Source organism: Saccopteryx leptura, chromosome 2 (assembly GCF_036850995.1).
Source record: "Saccopteryx leptura isolate mSacLep1 chromosome 2, mSacLep1_pri_phased_curated, whole genome shotgun sequence".
In the NCBI taxonomy this organism is placed as follows: Eukaryota; Metazoa; Chordata; class Mammalia; order Chiroptera; family Emballonuridae; genus Saccopteryx; species Saccopteryx leptura.
This window is the reverse complement of record NC_089504.1, coordinates 192,192,881-192,206,656: the sequence shown is the minus strand read 5'-3', so window position 1 is coordinate 192,206,656 and position 13,776 is coordinate 192,192,881. Positions and strand designations below refer to the sequence as shown.

The 13,776-nt window shown below is 41.5% G+C and overlaps 1 protein-coding gene across 5 annotated transcripts in view; it reads left to right on the top strand.

Annotated features, from left to right (window-relative positions):
• KCNAB1 (potassium voltage-gated channel subfamily A regulatory beta subunit 1) overlaps positions 1-13,776 on the top strand; it is a 589,565-nt gene that overhangs the window by 169,847 nt on the left and 405,942 nt on the right. The gene's annotated exons all lie outside the window — the stretch shown is intronic.

Here is a 13,776-nt window from a genome sequence, read left to right as displayed (position 1 = left end):
TGCTAACAAAGTACCCTCTTCCCATTTCTTTGAAATGAGTTTTTACTTTAAACTTGGATTTTCTGTCACTGGGTTTTGCTGTTAGTATCTTTGGTCTGAGACCAGAGCCACGAGCTTGTTATAAAAATTAATTGCATAAATAACATGGCTTTAAGGAATGCTACTTCTTTCTCAGCTCAAGAACCAGCAACAGAGTCCTGAGTCTGAGGCATTTGATGTAAATAAATCTTTCAACTCTCTCTTACTCCATTTCTACCTCTATATGCACACGTATTACCAAGTTGTTAAATTCACTGAAAAGTCTGAAAATGCTCAGAAGAAACCTTAGTCTGATTCCAGAAGGTTTTCATCTTAATGAAAAACATATAAATTTAGTTTTCATAAGAGAAAAATAAATGAACTGTAAAGGGGCTCAAATAGAAGGTGGGTGTTGGCAAATTCCTGGTCTAACTTCCCACTTCATAATTAATGGCTTATCTTTTATTTCCAAGGAAGAAGGTTAAGGTTTCAGTTCTCAAATATTATTTCTCCAAAAGCAATCTTTTGGATATCAGGAAGCTTGGGTCTCATAGTCCATAAAAGCCAGAATCATTCCTTAACCAGAGAAACAAGCACATCCTTGCCCAAGGACCTTAGACTCCACCAGATATCTCCTGTGGGTTTCAGCAGGACCTTCTGTGGTCCTGTTTCAAAACAAGATGTGATTCAAAAGGGGCTACAGCATGAATCCTTAGTTTCCTCTTGCTGCTGCAACAAACAACCACAAAATTAGTATCTTAAGACCACAAATTTATTACCTTGAAGTTACAGAAGTCTGAAGTCGGAAATCAAGGTGTCGCTGGGGCTCTTCCTTTCTGAGGCCTGCAGCGTAGAAATTCATTTTCTTCCCTTTTCCTGCTTCTAGAGGCCACATGCACTTCATAGCTCTCAGCTCCTTCTTCCATATTCAAAGTATGTTTCTTCAACTTCTGGTTTTGTCTTCATCTCTTTTTCTCATGTTGGTCCCCTTGTCATCCTCTTATAAGAACTGCTGTGATAAAACTGGGCCCGCCTCAGCAATCTGGGATAATCTCACCATCTTGCAGTCTTTAACTTAATCACAGCTACAAAGTCCCACTTTCTGTGTAAGGTAATAATATTCACAAGTTTCACAAATTAGGACATAAATATCTTTTTGGGGACATTATACAGCCTACGACACAGATTATGCAAACAGGAGACACATGGAAAGAGAGAGTTCAAGGAGCCCTAAAGTATCAAACATGAAATCCTTATCACTTTCTCTAGCATGTAAGACTAATGCAGGTGAGAGACAAGACAGCTAAAGGAGTAATGAGGTCAATGAAGAGGCAGAGTACTCATAATCTCAGTGTGTGAGGCTACCACATAGGTTTTGAATCAGTACATTGTTTAGCTCCGGTGTGAAAGTTTAAACAGTTTTAGCTTGGCATTGGCAATGACCACAGCAGAGCCACCCATTGCCCGAATCTGTTCTGCTCCTTAGACCCCTCCGTGCAGCACCTACTAAAAATATCCCTTTTTCTTTTTCCTGATGTTTTATGTTCTTTGTCTGTTCGTTTGTTTTTTTACTTTTAAGACCAAAGGTCTAATTAGAAAATATGGAGGTGGACATTAACAGAAAATTGATAGATAACCATAAAGAGCAACTGTAATTAAAATTACTGTGACTTAACAAGTTATACCTACCTCCAAATTTCATAACTATAAGCAGTGAGATATGGACTCACCCTCCTTCCCAGCACCTGGGGTGGTGGGAGCTGCAGCTGCCATGCACTTGATCCTGATGGGCCCTGTGCGCATCACCTACCAGAATTTTACCCTTCCATAAAATTCCTGCTATCCCTGCCTCATAGCAGTTGTCATGGCAGTATTTTGGGGGAGTAGAGAAGGTATTTCTTGCAGGGATGTAAAATTATTTTTTCTGAACCCTTTATTAAATATTATTCTCTTGAAGCCCTTAGGTTGGCCAGTCATTTTATTTTAATCACAAAAGGCTTTTATTCTTTTCTTTTTTTTTTATTCAGTAAGAAGAGGGGAGGCAGAGAGACTCTCGCATGTGCCTGACTGGGATCCACCTGGCAAGCCCACTAGGGGGCGATGCTCTGCCTGTTTGGGGAGTTGCTTCGTTGCTCAGCAACCAAGCTCTTAGTACCTAAGGTAGAGGCCATAGAGCCATCCTTAGCCCCTGGGGCCAACTCGCTCCAATTGAGCCATGGCTGCAAGAGGGGAAAAGAGAGAGAGAGAGAGAGAGAGAGAGGCAAGAGGGGCAGGAGCAGAGAAGCAATGGGGTGCTTCTCCTGTGTGCTATGACTGGGAATTGAACATGGCACATCCACACACCGGGCTGACACTCTACCGCTGAGCCAATAGGCCAGGACCAAAAGGTTTTTATTCTTAGTCATAGAATGTGTGCGTATTCTGACACAAATGTTAAAATGTTTTAAATCTGATGCAGTTTCTCCTGTGGAGCTCTGTCTCACTTACCAACAGAGGAAGCTGGTTGTTGCTCAGTTTTTCTATCTCCTTACGAAGACCCACAGCTTTTTACCACTGCTTAGAATGTTGGGCTTTGCAGTCTTGATGCCAAATCATTTAAATTTATACCATCTCTTGGCATGCAAGCAATAAGTACCAGATTGCATCAAATTCAGGGCAAAATATTAATGACTGCAGATCAAAGTACGTTAGAAAAGAAACTTGCTGAGAGCTCAGTAATCAAGGAAGTCAAGAGTTAAGGCTCAGCCTTGGTCTGTAATTCATTCTCTTGTGGCCAGATAATGTTTCCTGGAGGCTGTGAGGAATGCTGTGTTAAAGTGAAGGAATCAAGGGAATGATGCCTTTGGGAACGTGCTGGCCGTGGACTACACTACCACCTTCAACTCTAGAGCTGGGGTGCAATGCTTGGGCTGGAATGCAATGGTTGGGGAGTAAGTCTAAAGTAGAAAGGGAAGGTGTTGCTGTGGAATCCCTCACAGGGATGGTCAGTTCCATGTGCATTTTCAACTCTGTCATCATCTTTGTGTTTAGAGCCGACAGGGACACGAGGACCCTCTAGTAGTATATTGAGGGTGAAAGAGGAAGAGCCGGACCTACCCTTGCTGTCCACAAAATTATTACCAACTGGGTCTGTATTCTAACTCAGAGAAGATGTTCTCCCTAGGCTTAATGCAAATTCAGCAATAAAAATATTGGCTAATGTTGACAGCAGAACAGAAAAATAAGAATTGAAAACTATAGGTTTATTCTACTAATGACCTCTGCATGATTACAGGTCACTGAAGGATACTCATTTAATGAAGCAACTGAAATGTATTTCTTTTTTTTTATATATATAATTTTATTTTTTTAATGGGGCGACATCAATAAATCAGGATACATATATTCAAAGATAACAAGTCCAGGTTATCTTGTCTTTCAATTATGTTGCATACCCATCACCCAAAATCAGATTGTCCTCTGTCACCTTCTATCTAGTTTTCTTTGTGCCCCTCCCCCTCCCCCTTTCCCTCTCCCTTTCCCCCCTTCCCCCGTAACCACCACACTCTTATCAATGTCTCTTAGTTTCACTTTTATGTCCCACCCAGGTATGGAATAATGCAGTTCCTGGTTTTTTCTGATTTACTTATGAAATGTATTTCAATTTTATTTTTTAGCAGGAAGACAATACTATCACATGACAATTGTCTTGATTAAAGTATTTGACCTTACTTTAATAATGATTTGTGTTAGAAATAGAAAGATTTGTAAAATGTTAGTTTATAATTGCTCTTGTCCGTTATTCCTGCTATGGAGATTAGCCTGGTCTGTACTTATTCTGAGATGGAAACACCTTAGAGACAGTGTTTGACAAGACATCTGTCAAAATGTGTAAATAACATACTTTGCCACTAAAAATCTTCTTTGTGTTGACTGCTTATGTAAGCTTTTAAACCAAGGGATTAAAAGTGCTTAATTGATATTATTTTTATCCTTGAGAAAAACTCTGAAAGGGATAGCAGGTAGTGTTATGCCCATTTTCAGTTACAGCAAATGAGACACAAAACAGAATGTACTGACATCCAAATATTAAACTTTTTGCAATCCAAAATATTAAACTTTTTGTTTCAGCTTCTAGCTTAATTTTTCTCATGGTGACCAGCATATATTTATGCCAAGAGTGAATGAAGATGAAAAGAAATCTAACATTGGCAAATGACATTTCTGGACAAGGTTCTGTTTTCCCTTGTTGGAATCAGGCAATGGAATGGTCCAGCTATTCTGTGTTCCTCATCGTTACTCAGCCCAGAAACCAGGGCAGAGGCAAGACTACAACAGCATAATGGGACCAGAGCTGATCCCAGAATCCATAAGCTGCTGTAAAGTTCAGGAATTGTTATGTTTATCTTTGACAGTTCAAACTATTAGAAATCTGCTTCAAGGCGGAGAGTAAGTGCACCTTCAGGTGTTAATGGGTAAATTTATATATAGATGAAAGAGGTAAGAAGTATACTGAAGGTGATTTTTTGGGCAAGTATTCATCATACATATTTGGTCCAGCAAAGTGTGTGTGTGTGTGTGTGTGTGTGTGTGTGTGTGCGCGCGCGCGCGCGCGCGCGCGCACATGCACGCACACGCTGTGTTTAAGGTACAAATAGAAAACACAGAGTTGTAATGGTAAATGGCTCTGTGGGAGCAGGTCTAGTAGCTACGGGCACTGTAGCATTCATTTACCTGGCTTTGTCTTCACTAGCAAATGCCTTCTCTGTGCCTCTGTGTCTATAAAATGGACCTTGTAATCCTTCATTGGGCTGTTTGGAAGATTGCATGAGATAATATATGTAAAATACTAATTGTTATCCATTATAATAGTTATTAACATCAATCACAAGGAGCAGAAATAATGAAGCTCTGTGAGCATATGGTATGGTCATTGTAGTAGGTCTTTTTTTAACTTTATTTTTTTGCTTTAGAATATTAATATTTGAATCATCCCGTCACAGTGTCTGGCATGTTGTAAACATTCAGTATACATTTTTGGATGGATGAATGGATACAAGAAGGTCCAGTGTTCATAAATTTCAAAGGCTACCATAAAAATTTACTGCCATGGAATTCTCTTGGCTTCCCGAGCAGGCTTCATTCTCACCAGACTTGTCTTGTTCACATTCATGAGGGTCTTCTTTCCTCTGAAGGGAGGAAACCTGTCTGCTTTTGAACCTTGGCTGCTAAAGAGCTGGCATGCTGTCTCCCATGCAGAAGTGGATTTAATGGTGGGCATACCAGGCACACGCCCTGAGCCCCAACTTCTGAAGGGCCCCACAAAACCCCAACATTATACTTTTTTCTAACAACACCAAATTTGGTTTCATGTGTGCAATTTTAACATGAATAGTACATAATATTTTTTATTTATTTAAAAATATGGTTAACATATGTTTTTATTTTCCCTGTCTCTCTCTCTTTTTTTAAGAGACCCTATATTTTCTTCTGCACCTGGGGCCTCAACTGACCTTAATCCACCTCTGCTCCCATGGTTTTTGCTATATCACCTCACACCCAGCTTTGTACCAAAAAAGAATGTAGAGTGGTTCCCAAAATCATATAGATTATGACAAGAAAACAGAAAACCATGATGACAGGGTGAAGACAGGGAATAGATGCTTATAACATTTGTTTCGTTCAGACTCTGAAGCATGCACATGTCCTTGAGAACCCAGGCTGTCCATGCACTGTGCTCAGGGTTTTTCAGGGTGGGGGATTGTTCAAGAACTCGAATCTTTGCTTTTGTTGGTGCTCTGCTAAGAATGAGGATCTGCATGAGATGATGATTTCTGAAAATTGTCATTTGCTCCTTTACCAAAAAGGGGACCATGGAAGCAAGGTGTTTTATACAACTATATTCCTGAATTATATACTATATATAGTAAACAGATTAGTCATAAAAAGAGAATACCTGTATGCAAATGATACTTAGGGAGCAAATTTTTAAACAGATAAATAATGACAGGGTCATAGTGGTTAATTTAAAAAATGATATAACAATTCTAACACTCCTTCAGTGACTTGGATTTTGAACAGAACGTGATATTCAGACAAAGCTGGTTGAGTATTCTTCTTATGGTCCCTCCAGTCACTCTGGACTTTTCTCAGTGGCTGCAGAAGACTGAGGGTCTGAATTTCCCAAAGGCACAAGCAGCAGATCCTGTTGAGACCCCCCCAAGTCCAGGTTCATTCCTTCCAGCCCACACTGAGCTACAACATTTTCCTCTGAGATTCATGAGCAGAGATCTGCTGTGTTTGAAATGATGGCTGGTGTGTTGAAACCATTTAAAGATATGTATTACCATGATGGTTTCTGACTGAATCTCTCCACTTTTTAAAAATAATTTTTATTCAAATAATTATCCTCTGCTTTCTTATTTGCAGAAAATGTGGATTTTGTTTCCAAAATTCTAAAGCCATTGAAGAGGGTCAGGTTTGAGAGAAAAGGCAATTCCCAGATTTAGCTGAGATTCTGCTGGGTAGGCCCTGTGAGACCTGCTCTGTGAGCATCTGAAGACATAAGCGGATCTCAGAGGAAATGGCCCTGTGGATTGGAGAGGCTGGGTCTCCAGCCAGGGATGTCCAAACCCTCTCAGATCTATGAAGCACCCTAAGTGGCTTCAGAGAGCTGAGGACCATGTGGTCTACCCATCTTGGGTAACAGTGGCCCAGTGACTGGTGATAGGAGGGAATTCTTCATACCTCAGGAGCGTAAAACCCTGAGATATTGGCCAAATGCTAGCAGCCTGGAAGGGCGAGGAGGGAGCCGGTATTGTCTGAGAATTAAGTTTCCTGTCAGCTTGGCAGGAGGGGGTCCCTGAGTTGAAATTAAGTTAATTTTGTAGAAAACTTGACCATGTTTTATTTTTTGTACACCTGAGTTCGTGGCCTGAGATTCTTACTTGCTTCAACTGCATTTTGAAAGGTGGATTAGGAGGGCAGGAAGGACAGAGCAGGCATCGTTTCAAGATGGGAAACCAGCTAAGAAAGGAAGAGGGATGAGGGAGAGAAATAGTGCTTTATTCTGCAGACACACATCTCCAGGCTTAGCCATGCATAGGCTGTAGGGGTTCGCTGCAAGACCAACAGAAATTATTTTTATGGAAATAGGGAACTTTTTTATTTGAAATACTTTTTCATCATTTTTTATTCTGCTTTTACAAAACTAGAAATTACTATTTGAAATATTTTTCCATTGTTTTTATTCTGCCTGTACAAAAATAGAAATTATTGATTTGATTAAAAAGTTCTTTTTACTGGGATGCTTATTTCTCAAAAGGGCAATTAAATGGACCCCCATTTAGAACAAGAGAGAACATGATTAAAATTGAAGCTGAGTTCGGTAGCACAGAGCCGAGTACAAAGAGCACATTAAGCACGGTGAGCTGTCCCGGCCAGGCTCTTGCCCTCTGAGGGAGGGTCACCAAGAGCACAGAGGTGTTTCAATCAGGCAGAGCCACACCATCTCACGGAGGCCATGGACTGACCACATTACAGCGAAAATACTGCTCACTGTTCTAACCACAGTAGAGCAGGAGTTACAGGATAGAGATGTCTCATTATTAAACTATTGGCCCTAAAGCTTTTTTTATACTTAATTGTGATTATTCAGAATGAAGTGGGGATTGTACAGAATAAATACTCCTTGTAGAGCATCTTGCTTATACAGTGTATGGATTCTTAATTATTAAGGCTGATATAATTTTGAATAAATGGCTTTACTCAACAAACACTACCTGAGCTTCTATTCTGTGCCCGGCTCTGTTCTGGGTGTTGAGAATAAGGGAATGAACAAAAGAGAGTCTTCACCTTTAAAAAGCTTATATTTTAGATCAGGGAGAAAGAGAAACAAATATTTAGCATATCGGGAGGTGAGACCTGGTTATGAAGCAGGGTCTTGAAGGGCGCTATTTAAGAGGGTAGATGGGGATGTTTCTTGGTAACTTGATTACAAACTAGACTAAGGTGAGGAAGGGAGAGCCTTTGAATATCTGGGGGAAGATCAGTCCAGACAGGTAAAAATAGCAAGTTCAAAGGCCCTGAGAGCACTTGCTGCATCTGAGAACAGTTAAGAGTCCAATTGGGTTGGAATCATCCAGGGAGGGAGAGGGGCCAGTCAGGAGGCAGGCTGGTGGGCCATGGTGAGGACTTTGGATTTACTTCTGAGTGAGATGGAACCAATGCAGGATTTTGAGCTGAGAAGTAACAAGATCTGACATAGGCTTTATAAGGATAGCTCGGGTGTCTCAGTGGTAAATGGACTATAGAGGTACAAGTGCAAATCAAGAGGCCAGTTGGAAGGATGCTATAGTCATCTTTATGAAAATAAAGGCAGCCTGAACTGAGGAGATAGGGATGGGAGTGATGAGAAACGGTCAGGTCTCAGGTAGACCAGGCCATGACGATAATGATGAGGTCCTCTTATGTATGCAACTTCTAATCTGGGGCTGTTCACAGCAGCACTTAGTCTTGAGCTTCAATTCAGCTCTGTCACATATACTATCTTTGATGTTGAACTAACTTTTCACCAGAAAAATGTGGAGTATGACAGTATCTGTCTTACAGGTTGTTAAAAGGATTAAATAAAGGAATTAGCACAGCACTGATATTGTCATTTCAATGTTCTAATTCTGTTGTGTTGATGCTAGAAATCATTTTACAATCAACATCAAGAATTATTGTGGTCATGTTTCTTTGTTCTGAACAGTTGTTATTAAATGGATGGTACATTTTCAATTGCTGGAATGTTAGAATTTAGGAAATACAGGAAAAAAACTGGAACACACATATTTCCTGAGGATTTATTAGCATTAGCTTTCATATGTTTACTGTTATTTTTCCCTTTTAGTTAGGGATTTATTATTTATTTTTCTCCCCTTCCAAAAAGAAGAACAAAAAAGTCCACCTCCCCTCTGTCAGACATCAAAATTAGAAAACAAACGTTTCTTCAGGACTGCTAGCAATATCCTCTCTCTTTGCCTCATCTGATTTTTCCCAGCACTATACCCAAGTTGCAAACAATAAATCATTTTTTAAAATAAAATGCAGGTACTCAATCATATGGATGTTTCATTTCCCTGATACTAGGAATCTGGACTTTTTATCTATTGCTTTGAGTATTTGATGAACAAAATCTATCTTGAGTATCAAGTATACACAGCCTTATAAGCATGCAACAAGGTTACAGTCTTCTTTACCATGGAGGTCTCAACCCTCTCTAGTTCTGCGTGGCAGTGGACAGCTACAGTAGATTGCTGCAGCACAGACTCTTGGGTCTATAGCTCCTGTTGTCCCCCCACTCAAGTCAACAAATCTTTATTTGGTCCTTATGTACTATGTGCATAGCATCTTTGTAGGGTCTGTACATAAAGCAAAAGAAATACAGAATTCTACTTATTCTTTAAAGAGCGTCTCAGCCTTTACCATTTTGGGGAGGCAAGATTCATCTCCTTAAATGGCTTGAGAACAATATGAGTAATATAAAACAGATTGCTCAGTAAAATTATAACAATATATCAATTTGAATGTTGTAAACTGTGGACCCCAACTCACCCCATCCTTGTGGTCAGAGAAAGAAGAGGTATCAGACCTGTGATCACAAAAAGAGGAACAAGGAGAAGGCTGGCAACCCTCAATCTTTCTGCCACCTTTGTGACTGACCTTCTTATCAAGTGTCACAAGCTGGAGAGTTCAGAGGCAGAAGACTGGGGCTTCATCACTTTAGGATCTAGACAGGAAACTAGGTGCCTAGTGAATGTGTCCCCATTGTTCAGGGAATGAGACTAGTCCTGTACAGATAGCTGCCAAGTACAGTGGCCAACCACCTCCCACAGGACTTACCAAGAGGTAGGATTTCAGCAGAACCAGCCCTGACACCATCTCAACCACCCACTCCTCCAAATTCCTACAGAGAGACTACCTGGGACGAGAGCAAGAGGTCTCCTTGTGTAGGAGTGCAACGCTCTTCGTCCTTTCACTAACCACCTACAGGGAAATGTATTTTTCCTCCCACCCCAAAACCAAGAGGGAGATTTCAGAAGAATCACTCATAACTTTTCATAAGCACCCATCATCCTCAAAATCAGAGTTAGTGATGGATGCCATCCTGGTAGTTATCAAGGCACTGGCAACTGCCAGGGTATGGAGGAAGGGTCAGGAGGGATATAGCTGGTGTGACACAAGGCCAGGGCATGAGGAAGTATAAAGAGATGTCATCCCAGCAGGGCTTGTGAGAGGAGACTGAGGCCAAAGAAATGAGACTATAGGATACAGATTTCTGGGTGGTGGAGGGGAGTACACATCAATGGAGTTGATTAGAAACCCTCAGCTGAGGGTTGATAGGGTTATCTCATAAAGGCCCTTACCTTCTGAGTTCCAAACAACAAGGCAGGGCAGCAGATAAGCCCCAGAATAGAAACCCGAACTTGTCACAAGCAGAGCAATAAGGACACCCCCCCCTTCTCTGTTTCCCAACACCAGAAGAAGCATGCAAGGAGGAGAAGAGGAGATGTCTGAAGAGCGAAAGGACCCAGCCTCCTCTGCTGTGGTGCGTGAGTGCATCTTGAGGAGGGTAGGGTTAAGGATGGGAAAAAGATGTGAATTAAACAGAATGTTGACATTTTGAAAGGAGCAGGGCTGAGTCCTACAAAGTGTTTTAAGAAAAGTGAAAGATGTAGAATTGAGCCAGCATGCCTTAATGAAAGCCATTACACAGTGAAAAGGGAGTAGGGAGTGTAGTGGGGCAAGGAGTTCAGTTGAAAGCAGTTAGTGAGAAAAAGAAAACTGACTGATGTTTATAATCCAATGATGTAAGGCAACAGTATGTGTTGTGAGAAGGTTGGGAAGGGGAGGTCAGTTTTGACTAGAGGGTTATCAGGAAGCCTTCAGGGAGGTGGGGCTTGAGGCCTCCTGTTGAAGGATAGGGTGAGTGGAGCAGGGAGAACAGCTGAGCCACATGGGGCAGTGAGGGGCCCAGCTTGGATGGAGTTTAGGCACAAGGAGTGTGGTAAGGCTGCACACGTCCAACTGGCCTGGACCAGAGATACCCAGAGGAGGAAATGGGGCTTGGCCAGAAATATGGCAACCATATCTTTCAGCGCTGAGCAATGTGGCAGGAGGGGTGCCCTGTGAAGATGACTGGTCTGTGAAGGAGAAGAGGAAAGATGCTCCTTAAGAAGCTAGTCCAATCTTTGTGTGGGGCAAAGGGAATGACAAGCACGCTGTGACTTGTTACACCCACACCTTCACTTAGCCCCATTGGTTGACTATAAATAATGCAGCGTGCACTTGAGTCCCTTCCTTTTAAGTATTTAAAGGGCTCCCTGGGTAGAGATCTGGAGACTTGAAACTCTGCAGCCTGATTATAGTTATCCATTTAGAAGCCAAAACTCCCTGTCCTCACACATGCAACAATCAGTTTTGGAGCCCCACCCCCATCACACATTTTGTTTATGCTGCTTACTTTCTCCTGTTAGCTATAATTTCAGATTGCTTTATGTTTCTCCCACCACTTGCAGTGCATTAGGAACGATGGAGACTGGATGCTATTAGAATGGTCAGAGCTTAGTGACATGCACAATCGCAGTATTAAGGTGGTTTCTGTGACAGCTGGCGGTGTGGTGTCTTCATCGAATAAAGCAGATGGCAAGTGTTGTGACTCCATTTACATAGAACGTCACCTCTGGTAGGAGATGTAGATAGTCAACTTAGAACAGAAAATAGGACTACATCTTTACTTCGAAGACAAGTTTCTGGAGGTTTTAAATAGAATGAAAAGTGAACTATTGGGATTATCAGAAAGGAGACTTTTAATATGCTTTATAAAAATCAAATTTCCAAAGTATGGACATAAAAAAACTGTAGAAATGTCAACTATCTCATAATAATGAGCATAGTTCTATAGGTATTTGAATGGCCCAAATTCTACTATGAAGAAATAGGATTATTATTGCTAGCTGCAAAGGTGCAGGTTGACTGCTCATTTGACCATGTCCCCATGGTTAGTGGAAGTTTCTCTCAGGAAGGGAGTGTCAGCCACTGCCTTTTCTGTCAGAAATGGCCACAGGCCTGGCTCTAGCCAGAATGATTCCTGAAGCCTTTGCTCACTTTGTGAACATTACTTCCCTGACCCCTGTGTCTCTTTAACCCCTCATCCCACCCAGCATCTCCAACTGTATCGTTTTTTGCTTTGTGTTTCTCTCTCTTTGGAAATATTGATGAGTTTGCACTTCTCCAGCATCAGTAGCAAACAACATTAGCTCAGACCTATACATTCAGAAGAAACTCAGTAGGAGAACTTTACTTAATTCTGATGAACGGTAGACATAGAATGACAAGGGTATGTGTCTTAATTCACTGACACATTGCTGGGTTCAATATTAAGATAGACTAGAAATAAATGAGTGTTTGGTAGTCACTTCCTCTGTCCTCTATTTTATATGGCTCCAAAGATATCCACAATTCCTTATTTCTGGAGCCTGTGAATGTTACCTTACATGGAAGAAAAGACTGCAGATGTAATTAGGTTTAAGGATTTGGAGATGGGGAGGTCATCTTGGATTATCAGAGTAGGTCACACCAGCTACTTTCCTCCTGACCCTTCCTCCATACCCTGTCAGTTGCCAGTGCCTTGATAACTACCAGGATGGCATCCATTGCTATTCCTGGTTTTGAGGATGGTGGGTGGTTATAGAAAGTTTATGAGTGATTCTTCTGGAGTCTCCCTCTTGGTTTGGGGTAGGAGGAAAAATACCCCATTTCTCTGTAGGCGGTTAGTGAAAGGAGGAAGACCATTGCACTGCTGCACAAGGAGAGCTTGCAAATGGGCAGCAGAGAGATTTGTCCACAGAAGAGTAAGGCAGAGTGAAGAGATAACAGAAGCAATGAGAGATTTGAAGATGTTACACACACTGCTGGCTTCAGAGATGGAGGACGAGTTCGAAAGCCAAGGGATGAAAAAGCTCTAGAAACTCAAAACGGTGAGGAAATGGCTTCTCTCCTAGGCTTCCAGAAGAAACCAGCCCTGTCTGTATATGGACTTATTTTATTTATTTATTTATTTATTTATAAAATTCTTTTCTTCTTTTCCAAGTCAGGGGACAGAAGATAGAGAGACAGACTCCCACATGCGTCCTGACCAGAATTCACCCCGTGTCCCCTGTCTGGAGACAATGCTTACAACTGAGCTATTTTTAGTGCCTGAGGCAGAGGCTCCATGGAGCCATCCTCAGTTTCCCAGCCAGTGCGCTCAAACCAATTGAGCCATGGCTGCAGGAGGGTAAGAGAAGGGCTGGTGAGAGGGGGAGGGGTGGAAAAGCAGATGGTCACCTTTTCTCATGTGCCCTGACTGGAAATTGAACCCAGGACATTTGCATGCTGGGCTGATGCTCTACCACTGAGCCAACCAGCCAGGGCCTGCATCTTGACTTTAGCTCAGTGAAACTGATCTGGGACTTCCAGCCTCCAGAACTTTAAGAGAATAAGTTTGTGTTGCATTAAGGCACTACATTTATAATAACTTGTTACAGCAGCAACATATAAGAATTCATAGGAAATGAATACAGTTACCTACTAAGCTAAAACCAGGAAAATGGAAGGGAGATGTTCAATGTATGAGTGACCAAAGTGTGAAGTGACTTTTTTGTTTTTCAATTACACTTTAAGTTCAATATTGTTTTGTGTTCATTTCAAGTGTACAGTATAGTGATTAGACCAGTGTTTCCCAACCTTTTGTGT